This window comes from Dendrobates tinctorius, unplaced genomic scaffold, assembly GCF_039654945.1.
Source record: "Dendrobates tinctorius isolate UK_male_01 unplaced genomic scaffold, ASM3965494v1 ptg000015l, whole genome shotgun sequence".
Lineage (NCBI taxonomy): Eukaryota > Metazoa > Chordata > Amphibia > Anura > Dendrobatidae > Dendrobates > Dendrobates tinctorius.
In genome coordinates this window covers 54,035,505-54,059,710 of record NW_027361683.1, presented here as the reverse complement: position 1 = coordinate 54,059,710, position 24,206 = coordinate 54,035,505, and the positions used below count along the sequence as shown (strand labels likewise).

Genomic DNA, 24,206 nt, shown 5'->3' with positions numbered 1-24,206 from the left:
AAAAAATACGATTTTTTTATTTTTATTCCTGGGCATTATAAACTTCTGTGAAGCCCTTGGGGGTTCAAAGTGCTCACCACACATCTAGATAAGTTCCTTAGGGGGTCTAGTTTCCAAAATAGGGTCATTTGTGGGGGGTTTCCACTGTTTAGGTACATTAGGGGCTCTCCAAAGGCAACATGACACCCGCAGACCATTCCATCAAAGTCTGCATTCCAAAACGTCACTACTTCCCTTCCGAGCCCCGACGTGTGCCCATACAGTAGTTTTCTCCCACATATGAGGTATCAGCGTACTCAGGACAAATTGGACAACAACTTTTGGGGTCCAATTTCTCCTTGTACCCTTGGGAAAATTAAAAAAATTGGTGACTAAAAGATCATGTTTGTGGAAAAAATACGATTTTTTTATTTTCACGCCCGGGCGTTATAAACTTCTGTGAAGCACTGGGGGATTCAAAGTTCTCACCACACATCTAGATAAGTTCCTTGGGGGGTCTTAGTTTCTAAAATGGTGTCATTTGTGGGGGAGTTTCCACTGTTTTGGTACATCAGAGGTTTTCCAATCGCGACATGGTGTCCGATCTCAATTCCAGCCAAAAACGTCAAATGGCGCTGCTTCCCTTCCGAGCTCTGTCATGTGCCCAAATAGTCATTTACACCCACATATGGGGTATCAGCGTACTCAGGACAAATTGCACAATATCTTTTAGGGTCCTGTTACCCTTGGAAAAATAAAAATTGGGGTGAAAAGATCATTTTTGTGGAAAAAATATGATTTTTTAATTGTACCGCTGTACGTTATAAACTTCTGTGAAGCCCTTGTTGGTTCAAAGTTCTCACCACATATCTAGATAAGTTCCTTGGGGGGTCTAGTATCCAAAATGGGGTCACTTGGGGGGGGTTTCCACTGTTTAGGTACATCAGGGGCTCTCCAAACGCGACATGGCGTCCGATCTGAATTTCAGCCAATTTTGCATTGAAAAAGTCAAACGGCGCTCCTTCCCTGCTGAGGTCTGCCATGCGCCGAAACAGTGGTTCCCCCCCACATATCAGGTATCAGCGTACTCAGGACAAATTGCACAATAACTTTTGCAGTCCAATTTCTCCTGTTACCCTTGGTAAAATAAAAAAAATTGAACCTGAAGTATTTTTTTAGTGAAAAAGTGTTAAATGTTCATTTTTTTTAAATATTCAAAAAATTCCTGTGACGCACCTAAAAGGTTAATAAACTTCTTGAATGTGGTTTTGAGCACCTTAAGGGGTGCAGTTTTTAGAATGGTGTCACTTTTGGGTATTTCCTATCATATAGACCCCTCAAAGTGGCTTCAAATGTGATGTGGTCCGTAAAAATAAAATGGTGTTGCAAAAATGAGAAATCGCTGGTCAATTTTTAACCCTTATAACTTCCTAACAAAAAAAAATTTTGGTTCCAAAATTGTGGTGATGTAAAGTAAACATGTGGGAAATGTTACTTATCAAGTTTTTTGTGTGTCGTATTTCTGTGATTTAAGGGCATAAAAATTAAAAGTTGGAAAATTGCGAAATTTTCAAAATTTTCGCCAAATTTCTGTTTTTTTTCACAAATAAACGCAAGTTATTTGAATGAAATTTTACCACTAACATGAAGTACAATATGTCACGAGAAAACAATGTCAGAATCACCGGGATCCATAGAAGCGTTTCAGAGTTATTACCTCATAAAGGGACAGTGGTCAGAATTGTAAAAATTGGCCCGGTCATTAACTTGCAAACCACCCTTGGGGCTTAAGGGGTTAAATTAGGATTCTGCGTCTTTTTTTCCTGCAGGAAAAAGGGGAGAGATGACGAGAACCCGTCCCGTTACTCCTGCGTCCGGCATCAGGAGCTCCAGCTCGCTGGAAGATGACAAGTACACTCTTCTGTGTCTGGGCCGGATAGTGACAGGAAAAGCACTGAGGGGTGATGGAGTGAGGGGCCTTTTAACCTCTTGTGTTCCTGTCCCTATCAAGGATAAGGACGACAACCTCCTGATAGTGCTGTCAGGAGGGATGTCCTGGAAAATTCTATTCATATGTAGGGGAATCCGTTACAGAGTAATCCCATCCAGACATTCCTAAAATCCTAGAGTTCCTCCAGATAGGATTCGAGAAGGGACTAAAGCCTAGCACGCTAAAAGTACAGATTTCTGCCTTAGTGCCTTTCTGGACTTCCTTCTAGCAGACCACCCTTGGGTTTCGAGATTTACTCAAGCCGTTACTAGGTTGAGACCCACGATCAGTAAGACTGTTCCACGATGGGACCTAAACCTAGTGTTAGGGACCCTATGCAGACCTCCCTTTCAACCCTAGGAAGAAGCGAATATTAACTTTCTCTCCATGAAAACTGCATGTTTGGTGGCTGTCACCTCTACAAAACGGTTAGGGCAGATCCAGGCATTGTCAGTAAGGGATCCTCACCTACAGAACCATTTAATATTTAGACTTGACCTTTCTTTCCAAAGGTAGTATCAAAGCAAATTTGAACCAGGAGATCGTTTTGCCAATTTTTTGTCAGCTCCCGAAGAACAAAAAAGAAAGACTATGCCACACACTGGAAGTAAAGAGACCAGTGATGCGCTTTTGTGGAGGTCACAGATTCTTAAAGACAGGACTTTAGCTTGTTTGTGCAGTATGCAAGAAAGAATAAAGGCAAGAAAACCTCAAAGACAACTTTATCCAGGTAGATTACTTAAACCATTTCTCGGGCATACTAATCAGAAAACAAAGAGCCCCCACTTAACATTAAATATCACTCCACGAGAACGATTTCTGTATTCTAGGCTGAGCGAGCAGGGGCTTCCGTGGAGCAAATTTGTGGGGCCGTAACTTGGTCTAATATAATGACTTTCTGCAGACACTGCAAACTAGATATAATGTCAGGTCAGCATTTAACTTATGGACGCAAGGTCCTACAAGCTGTAGTCTCACCCTAGAATGCGATTGATTTGGTATTTCTCCTGTTGTGCTGTCACGAGGGACATCCTGGGGAAAATAGGTATTAGTCCTACCGGTATTGTACTTCTAGGAGTCCATCATGACAGCACCATTACATTCCCTCCCCTGAATTGTTTGTAGGAATTCAATAAAATAGCGTTGCATCCATCCTGGTGTGGTGATTGGTAAAAATACTGAGGGTGAGGTGGAGTGTGTGTGTGTGTGTTTATGTGTATGTGGGTACTTTTAACCTCTTGGGTGTTTCTTGTCCCTAAAGGATGAGTAGGACTACCTCCTGTCATGCTGTAATGATGGACTCCTGGAAATACAACTACCGGTAGGTAGGACTAATTCCTATTTTTTTGGGTTGCCATATTTTAAGAGTGATAATTTTCAATTTTCTGTCAGCAGCGCCTTACCAGGGCTTATTACTTGCGGGACAAGATGTAGATTTCACTAAAAACTTTTTGTTAACTCTTTGGGAGGCAAACAGAACAAAAAAAAATTATTCAGTTTAGTATTCGGTAAAATAATCATGTTGTTATTCTGTGGGTTGATACAATCACACTGATAGGAAAATTTTAAATTTGCTATGGTTTGATAATTTTGCACACAAAAAAATATTTTTTGATCACCGTATTCTGACAACTTATTTTTCAAGTGCTTGTTTTCACTGAGACAAGCTGTAGTTTTTACTAAGACAAGCTGTAGTTTTTACTGATACCATTTATGGATACATACAACTTTTGATCACTGTTTCTTTTTTTTGTCAGTAAGCATGAACAAAGAACATTTTACATAATTCATGGTGAATAATTGACATGTTTATATTGATACTTACATTTTTTTTTGCGTTTTGTTAGTCTTGGTTTAAAAAAAATATAGAACAGAAATTATGGCATAGTTTTACATATATTTATTTTTAGCTGCATCTCATACAATATGAAAAGTGGTTGTTTTATCCTATGGGTTGTTACAAACGCCACAATACCAAATATACAGCAGGTGAAGTAAGTATTGAACACATTACCAATTTTTTAAGTAAATACATTTCTAAATGTGAAACAGATAAAAAAAAAAAAAAAGGTATTCTCATACCAAAAAAAAGAACCACACTGTGTAAAGTGGCAAGGAAAACAAGATAAGTGGCGTACTGAGAGAACCACTCACGGCAGGAATGGCTGAAGTGACTACAGCGACAGCTAATAGCATTACAATACATTTAGCAATAAGTAAATAAACAGATAGAAAATATAAATAAGTAAATAACCCCAGGCAAGATGTACAATAGCAGAAAAACATTCAGTATAGAAATAAAGTGCCCATTTGCCAATCAGGTAAGTTATGTTTAATTATTTATCTTTATCAAATCTACATACAAAATTCGGCAGGTTGGCCAGCCACTTTGAGTCCAACATTATTTAGTAGGCGGTGGGGTTTTTACTTCTCAGTATTTCTAAAGGTGTCATTGAGATGAAATTCTCACTAGATATTCGTAACAACCCATCCAATCCACACGCATTGAAATCAAATCAGACATATGCATAAATTAAGTTATGTGCAATAATGGGAAATGACACAGGGAAAAAGTTTTGAATACATGAAGAAAGGAGCAAAAAGCCATAAGAAGTCATGACATCAGATGAAATACTGTATATCAGTAATTAGAAAGCAATCCTGCCACTTAGTGGAAAATAATATTGGGGCACGGCCTAGCACTCCATGTGAGCAGACTGCTTTCAGGACTCCTCTGCTGTAATCCTGATTTTATCCGGTTAAAGGTGCCTCTAGATTACCGTTACTGCCCTATACCAGTGCAGAAGATTGCAGGAACCAGCCCTGACGTGCGGTGTAACTGAGAACTGTGGCTATGGTGAGAAGAAGGCATAGGGATGCGGGTGCAGGGAGCCAGGATCATGATAGTGCCAATAGTGTGGAGGCAGTGGAGAAATCGGATGCAGCTCATGCAGCATACTAAAAGCGGCTGGAAATTGCTGCTAAACTTGAAAGATGTGCGTGGATGGATGGAGCAGCACAGGAGATGGCAGAAAAAGGTGAGGAGGGGGCCGGGGAGAAGCTGGATGGAGAAGATATGGAGGATTGTGCAACACAGGAGGGGCCAGAGGGAGAGGGGAGAAGGCAGGAGCAAGAAAGCATGATGTAAGAGACTTCTGAGGAGGCTGTAGTAGGGGAGCCCACAATGAGAGACATATATATGACCTGGTTAAGTTTTGCAAAACTGCACTAACTACCCTTACAAAGAGAGTGGACAGTTTAAGGGAGGAAATGATCAATATGAAGGCAGCCATTAACAAGGCTGATACCAGAGTGGGGGTGGTGGAAGAAAGAGTGAGCACACTGGAGGACCAACTTTCTAAGCTGTAGAAGTCTCACACTCAATGTTGGCAGTGGTGTGCCATTCTGGCTGATAAAAATGATGATTTAGAAAACTGCTCCAGGCAGAATGTGCAGTTGGTGGGCATCCCGGAAAAGGCAGAAGGGACTGATCCTACAGCATTTGTTGAGGACTGGCTCTGCAATAAAATTGACGCTAACAATCTGACCAAGCTGTTTGCACATCGAGTCCCCATGAGGCCCCTCCCTCCGGGTGCCCCCCCATGTACCATCCTGGCCAAGATCCTTAATTATAGAGATAGAGACATTATCCTACGGAAGGCAAGAACAGCTAAGGATATGAGTATTAACGGCCAAACAGTGTCCATATATCCTGACTACTCGGCTGAGGTTCAGAAGCAAAGAATGTGGTTTGGTGGGGTGAAGAAAAGGTTGAGATATGGAACTGGCTTACACTATTTTGTATCCTGCTAAGCTCAGGGTTGTGGCCCTGGGATCTGTTCATTTTTTTCCAACTCCGGAGGAGGCAACTAAGTGGCTAGATTTGAACGAGAAAAGGATCAGAGCTGGTAAAGGAAGGGAGAAGTGAGAAGACCCGCTGAGAGACCTGGAGGTTCGTATACTTGTGAAAGAGGAAAGATGGATGGTGCTGTTATATAGAGACATTTTGTTCCTGCGTTCTAGTTATGGTTAATGGATGGACTGTAGATGATAGCACATATAAGCAGAGGAGAAATGGAGGGATTGAATGTAATTTAAAGTTTAAAAATAACGTTTATGAGTTTGCTAGGTATAGAGTTACCCACTCTCTGGTTTAGAGGGGAGAAACACATTGGTAGTCTTTGGTAATGGTTTGTTATGTTCATCAACAGTGGGGAGGGAGGTCCTTCAGGCTATGGGTTGGTTCTGGGGATGCTTGGGAGAAGTTCTGTCCTCTATAGGATTGGGAATGTATACATATAGGAGAATATGGTGGGTGATAAGATTAAAGTTATTAATTGGAATGTGAGGGGATTGTCTGATGGAACGTGAAGAGTGGCGATTATGGACTATATTAGGAAGGGGGAAGCTGGATGTGATATGCCTTCAAGAGACACATTTGATTAAGGAGAATGTGGAGATATTGAAGAGAAGATGGATCGGGAAAGCATATCACTCCACGTACTCCTCATACGCTGGGGGGTCTCGATGGTGGGAGCGTCCACACCCTTTGAGGAAATTGAAAGCCATGTCGACAGTAAAGGCCGTTTTTTTAATTTGAAAATTTATGAATAATTGCCATGTATAGTGGCCATGTACATATCACCTCCGTACTCGCGGAAGAAGATCCAGGAGGTGATAGAGTTGTACAAAATGGGTGCGGGATTACCGTTAATTATTGGCCATTTTAATAATGTGATAGATGAGGGATGGGACAAACAGGAAAAGGCAACGGTAAATTGACATAATTTGGGAACTATGTGAAAGAGCTTGGAATGATAGATCTGTGGACAGTGAGAAATGAGGATGTGGTGTGTTATGTCTGCTATTCTGCTACTCATAGATCTCTCTTGCAAATTGATCTGGCGCTAGGTAATGAATTGTTGACAGGTTTCTGGAGTGAAATATCTTCCGAGAGTGATGTCGGACCATAAGCCTCTGGAGTTGCTTATTAAAAAGATGGGGGGGAAGGTCTAGACAGGGGAGTGGGTGGAGGCTCCATCCACTATGGCAGGAAAATATTAATATGGAAGCAATAAAGGTGCAGTTAGACGAATATTGGCAAATTAATAAAGGTAGTGCTGACAGGAGAGTGGTGTGGGATGCCATGAAGACATATTTGAGGGGTCTTCTGTTTCAAGAAATTTTTAGATGCAAGTCTAGAAAAAACAAAGATGGAAAGCGCACATAGGGTTTATCATCTAGAAGAACCACAATAACAAGCAAGCCCAATCAGTTAGACTCACCTGCTGAAGTTGTGTGAGTCACAACAAACTGAGAATCACTCATAAAAGTCCGGTCGTCGCTGGTATCCCGCTGATAGTGAATGAAACAAATCCAAAATGGAAAAAATCCAAAGTGGAAAAAAAAGAGTCTGGCTGAATAAACCACGCTGACCAGAAAAAAACACACCTTCGGCAGTCCATATAATAAAAAACTTCTTTAATAAGCCTACGTGTTTCGTGGCAAAACCAGCCACTTCATCAGGGCATAAAGAACAATCACAAATTCAGGATATAAATACAATCACAAACTGCTTCAATACACCTTTCTTTGACATCATTTCCTGTGGAAACGCCCATATATCATAAAAAACCAGGTATATAAATAATATGCTTAAATATAATTGTGATTAAAACCTAAAAACATTTCTATCAATATCATGGAAATATTATACACCAAAATAACAAATATATTATAAAATAAACTGCAAAAAAATATAAACTCGAACCCACCTCTTCAGAACAACTCAAAAATGTAGTTCACGTGTCTTAGCCCACTAGACCACACCAAGTCCACATACCTCCTCAGACCCTCATATATAATTAACAAATACCCCACTCATGTTATTATTTCACCAGAATATGTCTAAAAAAGGTCACTAATTTCATTTAAACCCATCGGTTGGAGTGTATTTAATCTATATATCCAATAAGTTTCCTTTCTTTTTAAATTTTGTATTCTATTTGGGGTATGTTCGGATACATGATCTATGGGAAGCACCGTTAGAAACACAGAACCCTGATGGAACACTGCGCAATGACGGGACAAACCATGTTTCATATATCCCTTCCGAATGTTAAATCTATGGGAATTAATCCTCTTATGTAATGGTAGAGATGTCCTACCTACATATTGCTTCCCACAGTTGCATTGAATCAGATAGATGACAAAACTGGTCATACACGTCATCCTATATCTGATCCTAAATTCCCCACTGGGATAACTAAGGGAGTGAAATCTATCAGTAGAATCAATTATAGATCTACAACACTGACAGCCCTTCCTGTTACATTGAAAAGCGCCTTTTTTCTCATGTGGTATACTACTGTTTAGTGAAATATCCCTTGAGGAGATAACACTAGGGGCTAAAATATTCTTAATGGTGGGAGCCCTCCTAAAAATCAACCCCAGCTTCTGATCCACCACCTTATTCAAAACTGGATCATTTAAAACAATTTTCCAGTGCTTTTCCAATATGTTACGAATCTGAGAATTCTGCACAGAAAAAGTGGTTATAAAATTCGCATCATAATTATCCACACCTCTATCAGTCTTACGAGAATAAATTAAATCCTTTTGGGTCAAATTTTTTGCTGATTTATATGCTCTTTTTATCAGTCTGGAAGGATAATTTTTTTCTTGTAATCTATTTAATAAACCTTTGCTCCCCTCCTCAAAGGTTATATCTGAGGAGCAATTTTTTCTAATCCTAGTATATTGATTGCGGGGAATATTTTTAAGCCAAGGCTTATAATGGCCACTATTATAGTGAACATAGCCATTGGCATCAACCTTTTTGAAATAATTACTAGTAAGAACCTTCCCAGAATTGTTTACATAAATAATGAGATCCAAAAAAATAACACTCTGCTTATCAATCAGTGGAATCAATTCTATACCCCAACAATTATTAGTCAACCCATCTAAAAAAATTTTGACATCGTTCCCTTCATTATTATAAATGACAATGTCATCAATAAAGCGTTTATATAACACTAATTTTGCCCCATAATCACCACGGAGGACATGTCGGGACTCGAAGACAGCCATAAACAAATTTGCATAAGTAGGTGCTGCCCTCGAGCCCATGGCGGTGCCCCGTGTCTGGTGGTATATAGCATCCCCAAAACAGAAGTAATTAGTCTGTAAAATAAAAGCCATACTTTTAATCAAAACATTTTTTTGTGCTATGGATAAAGCCAACTCCCTATTCACATACATCTCAAAAGCAAGACAGACCAATATTATGTTCAATATTCGAATATAATCCTGTAACATCCATAGTAATGAACATATATTCATCTTTCCATACGATATCTTGAAGTATCTGTATAAGATGGGTAGAATCTCTGAGATAACTTCCCAATCTTTTTACAGAGTTGTTCATTAACGAATCAACATTGGCGGCTAAATTAGAGGTTAATGAATTAATCCCTGCAATAATGGGGTGCGCAGGAGGGTTCACTAAATTCTTGTGTAGTTTTGGTAGGTGATAATAAATAGCCATACAAGGGTTCTTTATATCAAGATAGTCTTTCATTCTTATTTAAAATCCCAATCTTATCAGCATATTTAATCAATTCCCTATAGTTTTTAACCGCATTGTCCTATTCATCAATACTAGAGATGGCATAAGTAGTACCATCTGACAAAATCCGATCCGCTTCTTTTAAATAGACATTCAGATCCTGTATGACAATACCCCCCCTTTATCGGCAGATCTGATCACTATGTTGGTATCATTTTTTAGAGATCTCAAACCTCTGATTTCTGCAGCAGAGAGATTACCCATCTTTTTTCTTTTCAAATTAAGGGATTCAAAATCCTTCAAAACCAAATCAGTAAAGGTTTTTAAATGATGGCCTTTATTATGAATAGGGTAAAAATTGGATTTTCCACGAAGTTGAGAATGAACTATTCCATCTTCCTTGGTTCCCACTGCTTCTCCCCTAGCATGATTTATTGCAAAATGATGCTTAAGGGTTAATTTTCTCACAAAATGCTGCAAATCCATATATAAATCAATATCTCTAGAAGTATTTTCGGGGCAAAAAGATAATCCCTTATTTAGAATCAAAAATTCCTCCCTCCGTGAGGATATGTCCAGAAGTATTAAAAATATTTCCAATTCTTACTACACACTGTTCAAAAGTACGACCCACATCGATTCCAGAACTTCTATTTTCCATTAACACAGTCCTGATTTCTTGTTTTTTGTTTTTTTATTATTTTTTCCTCAAGTTCCCCTTCTACATTTTTTCTTTTTTGTGATTTTGGTGTAAGGTATCTCGTCCTAGTATTTTTTTGTTCCATTACCTTGGGTAAAAAAAGATACAGATTCCGATCCCGAGGTGGAATTATCTATTATATGCCCTTTTCTGGTTCGATCACACTCATTCCTTATTTTATTACTACTATTTTTATTTTTAGGGTCCTCAAAATTAGTATTTAATACAATTTCAGGAACAGGAACAAGGGGAGAGTGTGGAATGTTACCCACCTCACCCTCCTCAAATAAAGGGAGGTCCAAAATATTAGACTCTCCCACCAATTCTTCGGCTGCTAAAGAAATAAGTATATCCAAGGGGTTTGAGTGACATACAGTATTTAAATCTAAAAGTCTATCTTTTTTAATTTTACCCATTTGCTGTTTCACTTGCTCCAATTGTATATCAATATCTGAGGGGGACAATACAATGTCCCCTTTCTCATTACTTATGTGTTCACTAACTGAATCCCCAATAGCGATGTGATCACGTATTCATCATGATTTTTACTTTCATCAATAATACTGTCATCCTCCAAGGGAGTATCCTGAGAAAAATCTCCTTAGTCGCACAATCATCACGAATGTTTCCTACTGATTGAGCAAAATTATCAGATAAACGCTTATTTTGCTTGATCTTATTTTTCATAGTCTCTTGATGTTTCCCTTTATTAATGCTACCCATAGTAACAATTTGATTACTAGTGGTATCAGAAACAACATAATCCTGTTTCCTAGTGTGATTCATCCCATCTGATACCACGGGTGGGGCCAGTGACAAATCTTTCACAGGTAATTTAGACGGTTCCACTGATTTTTGTATCTCCTTCCTCATTTTTTTTTTAAATCATCTCTATCTCTCTGTAATTTTTTGGACTTTCGTGCAATTATATCCTACTATAGTTTAAGTATTCGAGCTGCTATATCAGAATTTAATCTGTTAAATTCTGGATGTGTACTAAATACTAAAAGTTCCTTGGATAAATTCGTAATTTTCTCAACAAATGCATCTACTAAAACAATTCTCTTCTTAAACAAACACCCTATTAGATTAAACATACATTCCCTTAGTGAAGCCTCCCACTCTTCAGTGAAGCTAACATCCTGGGGGAATGGAGATCTGCGATAAACTCTCAGGCCCCTAGGGCAAATCTTCTCATCCATATAAATGGATAAAAATCGTGCATCAAGCTGGTAATGTAATTCATCCTTTAATAAATCCTCAAACTTGTTGAATTTCCTCTTCATAATTATCGTCTCTTCCTTAGAGAAAGTCGATTCACATTCCTTATCCTTGTTCTCATATAAACTCCCCAGTCCAATGGATTGTATAATAAGTCTTTCTCTGGAGGATAGTCTATGTTGGAAATAATCCATGATGGAGACACCCGAGTGCTGCTGACCCAGGAAAGAGGGTTTTAGAATAAAGGGCCCTCAAAAATGCTAGAAAAAACAAAGATGGAAAGCGCACATAGGGTGTATCATCTAGAACAGTGGTCCCCAACCTTTTTTGCACCGGGGACCGGTTTCAAGCAAGACCATTCTTCCATGGCCCGGCAGGGCGGGGATGGAGGTGTGGCAGGGGCGGGGTTTTGGTCATAAGGGGGCGGGGCTATGGACACGGTTGTAGTGTAGCAGTGCATACTTATAATTAAATAACATTTATAATGTGACTCAACTCACCATAGGTTTTGAATGAGTGCTCCATCACCCCCTTCTCCCCATCATTGCCTTCACCCCATCACTCCCTTCTCCCCATCATTGCATTCACCCCATCACTGCTGTCTCCCCATCATTGCCTTCACCCCATCACTCCCCTCTCTCCATCATTGCCTTCACCCCATCACTCCCTTCTCCCCATCATTGCCTTCACCCCATCACTCCCCTCTCCCCATCATTGCCTTCACCCCATCACTCCCTTCTCCCCATCATTGCCTTCACCCCATCATTCCCCTCTCCCCATCATTGCCTTCACCCCATCACTGCCATCTCTCCATCATTGCCTTCACCCCATCACTCCCCTCTCCCCATCATTGCCTTCACCCCATCACTCCCCTCATGGCCTTCTCCTCATGTCCCCATCTCCTCCAGGGCCAGGCTACACACACACACACACACACATTATATACACACACACACACACAGACATACATGTACACACACATTATACACACACACACAGACAGACATGTACACACACATTATACACACACACACAGACATACATGTACACACACATTATACACACACACACACAGACAGACATGTACACACACATTATACACACACACACACAGACATACATGTACACACACATTATACACACACACACACAGACATACATGTACACACACATTATACACACACACACACATGTACACACACATTATATACACACACACACACACACACAGACCTACATGTACACACACATTATACACACACACAGACAGACATGTACACACACATTATACACACACACAGACAGACATGTACACACACATTATACACACACACACCACCTCTCTCCTCTCACCTGCCCGCCGCCCGCGCTTCCTTGCTCTCACACAGCAGCGGCCGCGCTCTCCTCTCTGTGTCAGAGACAGGAAGCGCGGGCAGTGGGCAGGAAGCTGGACGGGTCCTTGCAGCTCCGCTCCTGCTATTCCCTCTTGCAAGCAGCGGAGCTGCTTGATCGCTCCCTGGCCGCCGCTACACACGCCGCCCCAGCCCCCGCTACGCCACTGACCGCCCCTGGCTCCCCTTGTATCCGCGGACCGGCAAGGGCACTGCAGCGGCCCGGTGCTGGGCCGCGGACCGGCGGTTGGGGACCCCTGATCTAGAAGAACCACAATAGCAAGCAAGCCCAATCAGTTAGACTCACCCGCTGAAGTTGTGTGAGTCACAACTGGGAATCACTCATAAAAGTCCGGTCGTCGCTGGTATCCCGCTGATAGTGAATGAAACAAATCCAAAATGGAAAAAATCCAAAGTGGAAAAAAAGAGCCGGGCTGAATAAACCTCGCTGACCAGAAAAAAAACGCACCTTCAGCAGTCCATGTAATAAAAAACTTCTTTAATAAGCCTACGTGTTTCGTGGCAAAACTAGCCACTTCATCAGGGCATAAAGAACAATCACAAATTCAGGATATAAATACAATCACAGATTGTTTCAATATACCTTTCTTTGACATCATTTCCTGTGGAAACGCCCATATATCATATAAAACCATGTATATAAATAAAATGCTTAAATATTGTGATTAAAACCCAATAACATTTCTATCAATATCATGGAAATATTATACACCAAAATAACAAAAAATATATATTATAAAATAAACTGCAAAAGAATATAAACTCGAACCCACCACTTCAGAACAACTCAAAAATGTAGTTCACGTGTCTAGCCCACTAGACCACACCAAATCCACATACCTCCTCAGACCCTCATATATAATTAACAAATACACCACTCATTTTATTATTTCACCAGAATATGTCTAAAAAAGGTCACTAATTTCATTTAAACCCATCGGTTGGAGTGTTTTTAATCTATATATCCAATAAGTTTCCATTCTTTTTAAATTTTGTTTTCTATTCGGGATATGTTCGGATACATGATCTATGGGAAGCACCGTCAGAGACACAGGACCCTCCTAAAAATCAACCCCGACTTCTGATCCACCACCTTATTCAGAACTGGGTCATTTAAAACAATTTTCCAGTGCTTTTCCAATATGTTACGAATCTGAGAATTCTGCACAGAAAAAGTGGTTATAAAATTCGCATCATAATTATCCACACCTCTATCAGTCTTACGAGAATAAATTAAATCCTTTTGGGTCAAATTTTTTGCTGATATATATGCTCTTTTTATCAGTCTGGAAGGATAATTTTTTACTTGAAATCTATTTAATAAAACTTCTGAATAAGGTGGTGGATCAGAAGCTGGGGTTGATTTTTAGGAGGGCTCCCACCATTAAGAATATTTTAGCCCCTAGTGTTATCGCCTCAAGGGATATTTCACTAAACAGTAGTATACCACATGAGAAAAAAGGCGCTTTTCAATGTAACAGGAAAGGCTGTCAGTGTTGTAGATCTATAATTGATTCTACTGATAGATTTCAATCCCTTAGTTATCTCAGTGGGGAATTTAGGATCAGATATAGGATGACGTGTATGACCAGTTTTGTCATCTATCTGATTCAATGCAACTGTGGGAAGCAATATGTAGGTAGGACATCTCAACCATTACATAAGAGGATTAATTCCCATTGATTTAACATTCGGAAGTGATATATGAAACATGGTTTGTCCCGTCATTGTGCAGTGTTCCATCAGGGTTCTGTGTCTCTGACGGTGCTTCCCATAGATCATGTATCCAAACATACCCCGAATAGAATACAAAATTTTAAAAGAAAGGAAACTTATTGGATATATAGATTAAATACACTCCAACCGATGGGTTTAAATGAAATTAGTGACCTTTTTTAGACATATTCTGGTGAAATAATAAAATGAGTGGGGTGTTTGTTAATTATATATGAGGGTCTGAGGAGGTATGTGGATTTGGTGTGGTCTAGTGTGCTAGGACACGTGAACTACATTTTTGAGCTGTTCTGAAGTGGTGGGTTCGAGTTTATATTTTTTTGCAGTTTATTTTATAATATATATTTTTTGTTATTTTGGTGTATAATATTTCAATGATATTGATAGAAATGTTATTGGGCTTTAATCACAATATTTAAGCATTTTATTTATATACATGGTTTATGATATATGGCCGTTTCCACAAGAAATGATGTCAAAGAAAGGTGTATTTAAACAGTTTGTGATTGTATTTATATCCTGAATTTGTGATTGTTCTTTATGCCCTGATGAAGAGACTGGTTTTGCCACGAAACGCGTAGGCTTATTAAAGTAGTTTTTTTATTATATGGACTGCCGAAGGTGCGTTTTTTTCTCGTCAGCGCGGTTTATTCAGCCCGGCTCTTTTTTACCACTTTGGATTTTTTCCATTTTGGATTTGTTTCATAGATGTAAGTCTAAAACTAGTTCAGAAAACAGGGCAGTGATGGAAGCTTTAGAAGGGGCAGAAAGGGAACTGATAGTGAACCCATCAGTGGAGAGTCAGAACGGGCTCAAGGAAGCTCAGGAGGGAGTCAACGAACTATATATAAAGAGAGTAGAGAGGAAAAGAGCTTTCCAGAAGGCACAATTCTACGATGATGGAGAAAGGGTGGGGTATTTGCTATCAGTAGTAGCAGCAGCACAGAGGGAATCTTCATTTGTATATGGATGAGGGGATGGAGGTGGAGGATATACTGGAAGTTTTTAGTCGGTTTTATGAGCAGCTATATACTTCTAAGTCAGGAGCCTCATCTGCAGAGATGAAAGGGTTTCTTGGGGCGGCAGGACTCCCTAGGATTGTAGAGTGACAGAAGATTGGAAGAGCCTGTAACACAAGAGGAGGTTGAAATAGCTATAATGTCTATGACAAATAATAGGGCCCCGGGGGCGGATAGACTTCTGGGCGAGATCTATAAACAGTTGATTGTGATGGTAGCAACTAGACTGAAGGCAGTCTTCGAGGAGGCTTTGGAGTGTGGTGCACTGTTGTCCATGAGGGAGGCTGTGGTAGTGGTCATCCCTAAGGAAGGTAGAGACCCGAAGTTGGCAGAGTCCTACAAACCCATTTTGTTGCCGACGGCGGATGTAAAAATTCTGGCCAATCGATTAACCTGTGGTGCAAGACCTTCTCCACCCCGATCAATCTGGATTTATGTCAAATAGGTCTACAGCGATAAACATACGTAGACTCTACCTTAACCTGCAGCTGCCGTCGAATAACGGGGGTCATAGAGTAGTAGTAACGTATGCGCGTAAAGCATTTGACAGTATCGAATGGAGTTGTCTTTGGAAGGCGCTGGAGTGCTTGGGATTTGGACCAACCTTCATATCTTGGATACGGCTGTTGTATACATCCCCAACTGCTAGGGTCAGGGTTAATGTGCAGACATCCAGACAATTCGCTCTTCATAGGGGGACCAGACAGGGGTGTCCACTGTCTCCGCTGCTTTTTGCGTTGGTGGTGGAGCTCCTGCACAGATAATTAGAAAGGCAATATAAAGGAAAAAATAGCTTTATGTGCAGATGATGTGTTGCTTTTCCTGGAAGACCCTGATGAATCCTTGTGGGGTGTGATGAGCATCATTGAGAGATTTGGGGCAATGTCGGGCCTGGAAATCAATTGGGAGAAATCCAGTATTCTAACTGTGGACGGTAGTGGTGAAGATCTTAAGATAGAGGGGGATGGTAGTAGGCTGGCGGTTGTGCGGCAGTTCAAGTACCTGGACATTCAGATATCGCTCCCGCGTTCGAGTTATACAGGCTTAAATCTGGTCCCGCTATTGGGTAAGTTCAGAAGCAAAGTGGGAACGTGGTGTAGATTACATCTATCAGTGGTAGGAAGGACAAATCTGATTAAAATGGTACTGATGCCCCAGGTGTTGTACGTGCTGCTAATGCCCCCATATGGTTACCTAAGCGGTGGTTTCGTACAATCAAGTCCATATTTAGGGATCTTGTGTGGGGGAAATAAACAACCAAGGATTAGAATGGAAATATTACAGAGGCCCAAAGATGAGGGGGGCTGGCACTCCCGAATGGGTGGATTTATTATCTAGCTGCTCAGGGCCAACAGCTGAGGAGATGGAGAGAGACAGAGGGTAGGGGTTCGATGTGGCAGATCTTGTCTCGGGCTGGGGAGAGACTCATTGGTTCAAGGACTGGAGGCAGGTAGTTTTAGGAAACAGACTGTCATGCCGACTCTGGCCCAGGTACACAAGGTGTGGGAGGAGATTAAAAGGATTAGGGGAGTGGAGGCCCTGACAAATTATTCCCCTATATGGCAAAATGAAAATTTGCCATAGTTTGACAAAATGGGGGAATTTAGGAATTCAATACATGGCTCAATTACAGCACTCACAAGGACTAGAGACTTTTGAGAAATTACAGGAGAAATATGAGTTATCTGAGATCTGTAGGTTCCAGTATAGACAGCTCTGTCACACTTACATAGCGCAGAGTAAGACGGTTTCTATGAGGGTCCATGAGACATATTGGTGGACTGTGTGTGTAGTGATGGGGGAACAAAAGGAGTTATGTATTTATAAGGACTTAATGCACACCTTTTTAACTAATTACCCGATTAAGGCTAAAGAGAAGTGGGAAGACGAAGTGGGGCCAATAGAAGAGGATAAGTGGGAGGCGATTAAGGAATATATACCCCAATTGTCACTGAGTGAGCCAGGTAGACTCTCACAAATATATGTGCTCCATAGAGTATATAGGACACCTGAAAGACTATTTAGGGCAGGACTGGATGCCCTCGTTGTCAGGCTGATGGGGCCGGGATCTTACACGTTGTGGCAAGTTCTCCATACTGGACAGTGGTTATTAACACTATAGAGGGAGTGTGTGACTGTAGAATTGAGAGGATGGTTTGTATTTTGGGTTATGTGGAGGAGATTCATATTCAAAATCATTTCAAATTGGCGATTGCTAGGTTGTTATACAGTGCACATAAATTAATAGCCAGGCACTGGATAAATGAAGAACCGCAAATGATATAAGAATTTATTAGACAATCAGACTTTATTGTAAATATGGAAAAAGGTATTTATGCCAAAAGAAAAAGGGAAAAAATGTTCAATTCATTGTGGACACCGTGGGAGGAGAGACGATGATCCCAAAAGGAGGACTTACTTCTGAATATATGTTGCTGTTTTACTATAAGGCGGGAGGGAGGGGATGCGCTGTAACTGAAAATATGTGACCTTGTTGGACATTGTAATGTCTGGACTTTGTTCTCTGTTTAAATTTCGTCAATAACAATTTATCTGATTCAAAAAAAAGAAAAATAATATCAGCTGGTCTATAAATAGGTGTCTCATGACCAAAATGCCACTCAAGAAACATCTTATGATGGGTAAAATCAGTGAGCTGTCTCAAGATCTTTGAAACCTTATTGTTGCAAACATATCGATCACTTTGGTCACAGAAGAATTTCTAAACTACGGAAAATTCCAGTGAGCACTGGCCATAATCTTGAAGTAGAAAGAACATAATTTCACCATAAACAGACCATGGAAAAGTGCTCCCCGAAAGATTAAAGGAGTGAAAATTATTATCCAAATAGTTGTCCACCTGTCGAGAGCTACAGAAAGACCTGGGGTAATATTGTTTAAAAAAAACCAAAAAAAAAAACTAATAAGGCACTCAACCTCCATGGCCGGTATCCACGCTCACCATGCAAGACTCCATTACTGAGCAGGATGTTCAAGCGTGTTTAAAGTTAGATAAGCCTGTGAAATACTGGGAGAATATAGTCTGGTCAAATGAGACCAAATTGAACTCTGTCTGCTAAAATACACACGTTTGGAGGCCAAAAGGCACTGCATATCACCCCAAAAGCACCATACCAACAGTAACGTCTGAAGGTAGGAACCATCATGGTGTAGGGCTGATTTTTCAGCATACAGCAATTACAAACATATCATTGAAGGAAGGATAAATGGACAGATGTACGACGACATTCTTGAAAAAAAAAAGCTGCTGCCATCTACCAGGATGGTGTACATTTCAGCAAGACAAAAATCCCGAACACACAGCCAAGGAAACCCTCTATTGATTTTAACCCCTGTCCGACATCAGGCGTACATTTACGCAGATGTCGGACTCCCTCCCTTTGATGTCGGCTCCAGCGGTGAGCCCACATCTTTCCCGGAACATGTCAGCTGTTTTGAACTGCTGACATGCCCGCAATAGTCGCGGGTGGAATCATGATCCACCAGCATCTATTAGATTGTTAAATGCCGCTTCCGGCAATCGTGCCCAAAATATGCACACCGGTGACCTCCGTCACATGATCGCGTGTCACCAGTGTGTTGGCATGACAACCCGACCTCTATGGTTGCTAATGCCGGATTGCTGTGAGCGCCACCCAGTGGTCGGCGCTCATAGCAAGTCAGCAATTCTGCTACATAGAGGTGATCTGACCATCGCCTCTATGTGAAAGTTGCTGAAAGACCCGGTCTGAAGGGCGCTAAGGACAGGATTCTATTGATGCAAAAAATTCTTCATTTATTAAAGAAACAATTGGAATTTAAAAGAGTCCACAAGAGAAGATCCGTCTTCCTGAGGTGGCCAGAAGCGCGCGTTAAATGCCGCTCTCAGCGTTTGACAGTGGCATTCAACTAGTTAATAAATAGGGCAGCACTTTGTAGCGCCATAGCTTGCAAACATGAAATATGAAAGTTGAACTGCATTACTGCATTAGAAATATGAAAAATTGAGAATGCTTAGCGCATAAATTGGCCAACTCATGTGTACCTGGAACCCACATTAAGGCGATTCTCGTTTTCCAGGACCTAACACTGCCAAACCTCTTTTAGACTAAAGTCTTCATGTGTATGGGAAACTGTGAATCCTTTCTTGGACTAAAATCTATATCTTTGTGGAGGGGGAGGGTCCTGCTATGATTAAAAATGCCTGAGACTAAAAGGTGGAGTGCTCCTATACAGGTTCCCATACACATGAAGACTTTAATCTAAAAGAGGTTTGCCAGTGTTAGGTCCTGGAAAACGAGAATCGCCTTAACGTGGCTTCCAGGTACACATGAATTGGCCAATTTATGCGCTAAGCAGTCTCAATTTTTCATATTTCTAATGCAGTTCAACTTTCATATTTCATGTTTGCAAGCTATGGCGCTACAGAATGCTGCATTATTTATTTGATTATATTTGAGTTGGTGACTCTAGGTAAGCACCTGTTCAGACCTAGTCTATGTTTGTCAGATTTTTGAAATTTTTAACTAGTTAATAGGTGCGAGTCGATCGCGATTCCACTCGCACCTATTGCGGGCACATGACAGCTGTTCAAAACAGCTGACATATCCTGGGTTTTATGCGGTCTCACCGCCGGAGCCCTCATCAAAGCGGGAGTACTGCCATTGGATGTACTATAACATCCAGTGGCAGTAAAGGGTTACATATTACATATACACACACACAATTATATATATATATATATATATACACACACATACATACATACATACACACACACACACACACATCACCCCCCTTTCGCCCCATTCAAAATAAAGCGATAAAAAGAAATCAAGCATGCACATTTGGTATCGCCGCATTCAGCATCGCCCAATCTAGCAATAATAAAAGAAAAATGATTAAGGCTAGGTTCACATTAGTGTTTGAGTCAGCAGCGTATCATCCACATGCGCAAACGCATGTTTATGCAGCGGTTTTTATGCGCATCTTACGCATGACGGGGAAAAACGCTGTGTGTGCATGCGTTTACGTTTTTTATGTGCATGCGTTCGATATGACACCAGACAAAAATGGGCGTGTCTCATGGGATTCCTATCTGTATTTTGAATAACGCATGTGTTCCCATAGGCCGTAATGCATTTTTTGACACACTCATCCGCATGCACATGCCTGCGCATATTTGCCGGATTATTGCAACATGTTGCATTCGCCACGCACCGCGATATGACGCATCGTGAGCAAAAGCATGCAAATGCATGTCCCTGCGTACACCATGCTAAATATATGTACGCATGACACATGCGGATCAAATGCTGCACACACCGACGCAAATGTGAAACCAGCCTTAATAATAATAATAATCTTTATTTTTATATAGCGCTAACATATTCCGCAGCGCTTTACATTTTTGCACACATCATCATCACTGTCCCCGATGGGGCTCACAATCTAAATTCCCTATTAGTATGTCTTTAGAATGTGGGAGGAAACCGGAGTGCCCGGAGGAAACCCACGCAAACACGGGGAGAACATACAAACTCCTTGCAGATGTTGTCCTTGGTGGGATTCGAACCCAGGACCCCAGCGCTGCAAGGCTGCAGCGCTATCCACTGAGCCACCGTGCCTTACCTGATCGTTAAACGGCATGGTGAGAAATCACGAAAAATGAAGACGCTACAGGCCTTGGAAAGTGGCACAATTTTTTTTTTTTTTTTTTTAGTAAAGTTTGGAATTTTTTTTTTTACCACTTAGATAAAGAAAAAGAACCTACACATGTTTGGTGTCTATGGACTCGTAATGACCTGGAGAATCATATTGGCAGGTCGGATTTATCATTTAGTGAACCTAGCAAAAAAAAAAAAAAAGTGTGGGATTGCACTTTTTTTTTTGCAATTTCACCGCACTTGGATTTTTTCCCCGTTTTCTAGTACACGACATGGTAAAACCAATGGTGTCGTTCAAAAGTACAACTCGTCCTGCAAAAAACAAGCTCTGGGGGGTTAAGGAGTTAAAGAAAGAAAATAAAGCTACTAGAATGGCCCAGCCAATCACTGGACCTGAATCCAATATAAACTTTATGTTAGGAACTAAATCTCAGAGTTCATAGAAGGAGCCCACTGAACCATCAGGATTTGAAGAGTGTTTGTGTGGAAGAATGGGCCAAAAAAAATCACACCTGAGTAGAGATAGGCGGAAACCTGGATGTTTAGGACCCGTGGGTTTCCCTGAACAGTTACAAAAATGTCAGGTACCAAAACCAGGATCTCACTCACTTGAATGGGGGCCTGAAGATCCAGTGTTTACCACACCGTCATGTGCATGACAGAGTGACAAACACCGCTTCTGATAGGTGGTAAAATCATCACCGCCGGTCAGACAGCGAAGTGAAGAATAGGGCGCACTACAGTTTAATTGTACTTAAAAAAGGTGCCACATCCAGCAGTATTGTAAATAACAATGTGCAGAGAGAAGAAGAAAAAAAAGCACTATTGAAGGATGTGCACACTATAAGTCATATAACAATAACAAAATAATTTTATTGCACACAGTTTACGAACAATTAAAACAAGTAAAACAATGGAGGTTCCATCACTCCAACACCATAAATAACAAGTGAACAAATGCTACTATGGATAGAACATATAAAGCATGTCATCAACAAGATATAAACGACTACTATAAGTGTCTAAGAATAGACCCCTGGACGAAGCATTTCCAAGTGAAACATGCATCGGGTGTGGTAGGTCCCCGCATATTGTCCTAAGGAAATTATAGCTCTCAGTCCTGACATTAGATAATGGGCTTTTGACTACATTGCACTACTGTTATGGAAATATATATGTAATTCATATAGATCTCACTTGCCTGCTATAGGCTATACACTCATGCTCTCTGCTTTAGGCTATATACTGCTATATACTCAGATATACTGCACACAGATGCATATTCACAGTTAGAACCTTGTAAAATGACCTACTGCCCCCCCATGAGAGAGTCTGGGGAGCAGATGGTATCTTATGATAGCATTGTCTTGTGATATTTGTCCCAGACATAGAAAGAGGAAGTTTAGGCCAGATGTGCCAGCCGATACCAGAACATGCTGACACTGTAGAAACAATAGGCTGTAAATTACATTGCTAGAATCAGCTTTTTGGTAAACTCTTCCATATATGTTCATGTATTCAAACTGACCAATTACACTAGAAGGTCAGCCTTTATGTTAATGAGTAACCACTCCTTTTTTGTACAACTGATAAAACCAAGTATATTCAATAAACTTCCAGAGTTTTGCTGGGAGGTATTGCTGCCAACCAAGTCTGGCGTCTTTCCTTCTTTGAGCGCTCAGTAAGACGCTGTCAAATTTGGGCAGACCACAGTACGCACAGGGGTAAATTTACCCGACTATAAATTTCCACATCACTACTATATACCTTTGATACACTATGTATATATCTACATTTATGTCGCTACTGTGACGGCTGTCTGCGAATCTGGGCTGCAGTGGGGACAGCACCCCGAGTAACCCCGAGACCCTTAACCCCTATACAGGGATCTGGAATTGTAGCAAGGCCCAGGAGGTAGCTGTCTAGATTAGCAGTGGACCAGAGCAGGATGGCCACCAAGGGGTCAAAACTAAAACCCGTAATCAAGGTCAGGATGCAGGAGTCTGAGACCAGGGCGCCGCAGAGGCACAAAATCAGCAGACAGAGGGAGAGTCAAAAGTCCAGGCCAGGGTCAGTAAAACCAGGAGGGCAGCGAGGTACAGAATCAGCAGGCAGAAGGAGAGTCAGGAATCCAAGCAAAGGTCAGCGTCAAAAAGTCGGAAGAGAGGCGGAGGTACAAAAACGGCAGGCAATAGAATGGTCAAGAATCCAGGCTGAGGTCAGAGTATACACTATAGAAATTTACACAGTAACACGCAAGGGAACCAAGAATATATCCGGCGGCTTGCAAGACCATTCCCCAGGTATCTGAGGGATCAGGTCCTCCCTCACAGGTTCCCAGCCCGATGATGTAACCAGGACCGCCCCCGGACCAGGCCAGATGGACATGCAGTAAGCCCTACATGACTGACAGAGGGGCGGAGCCTGCGCCCACCAGATGCCTGTGCAGGAGCCCCCTCTCTGCCACCACCCTCACCCTGGAGCGAACCACGGCGCCTCCCAGTGGCTGAGGCAGGAATAGCCGTCCCCGAGTCCGACGGCGATGTGACGGTCCGGCGCCCCCGAGTGGCCGAGACCGGAACTGCAGGCCCTGAGTCTGGCAGTGACGTCCGGCGCCTCCTAGTGGCCGACGCCGAAACAGCAGGCCCTGAGTCCGACGGCGACGTGACGGTCCGGCGCCCCCGAGTGGCCGAGACCGGAACTGCAGGCCCTGAGTCTGGCAGTGACGTCCGGCGCCTCCTAGTGGCCGACGCCGGAACAGCAGGCCCTGAGTCTGGCTGCGACGTGACAGCTACATTACAGGGCTTAGTGTAATATATGTGTCTTTATTTGGAATCTGTGAATTCTATTTTTCTTATTATGATTGCTACTATGTTGTGTATATTGGACTGATACTTAAAATAGCTGTGGTAATA

The 24,206-nt window shown here is 41.4% G+C and overlaps 1 protein-coding gene across 1 annotated transcript in view; it reads left to right on the top strand.

Annotated features, from left to right (window-relative positions):
* Positions 1-4,668: 4,668 nt before the first annotated feature.
* LOC141077409 (general transcription factor II-I repeat domain-containing protein 2A-like) overlaps positions 4,669-24,206 on the top strand; it is a 100,585-nt gene continuing 81,047 nt past the window's right edge. Inside the window, exon 1 of the transcript XR_012227558.1 lies at positions 4,669-5,921. The gene's annotated coding sequence lies outside the window, so the exon portion shown is untranslated. The remainder of the gene's footprint in view (positions 5,922-24,206) is intronic.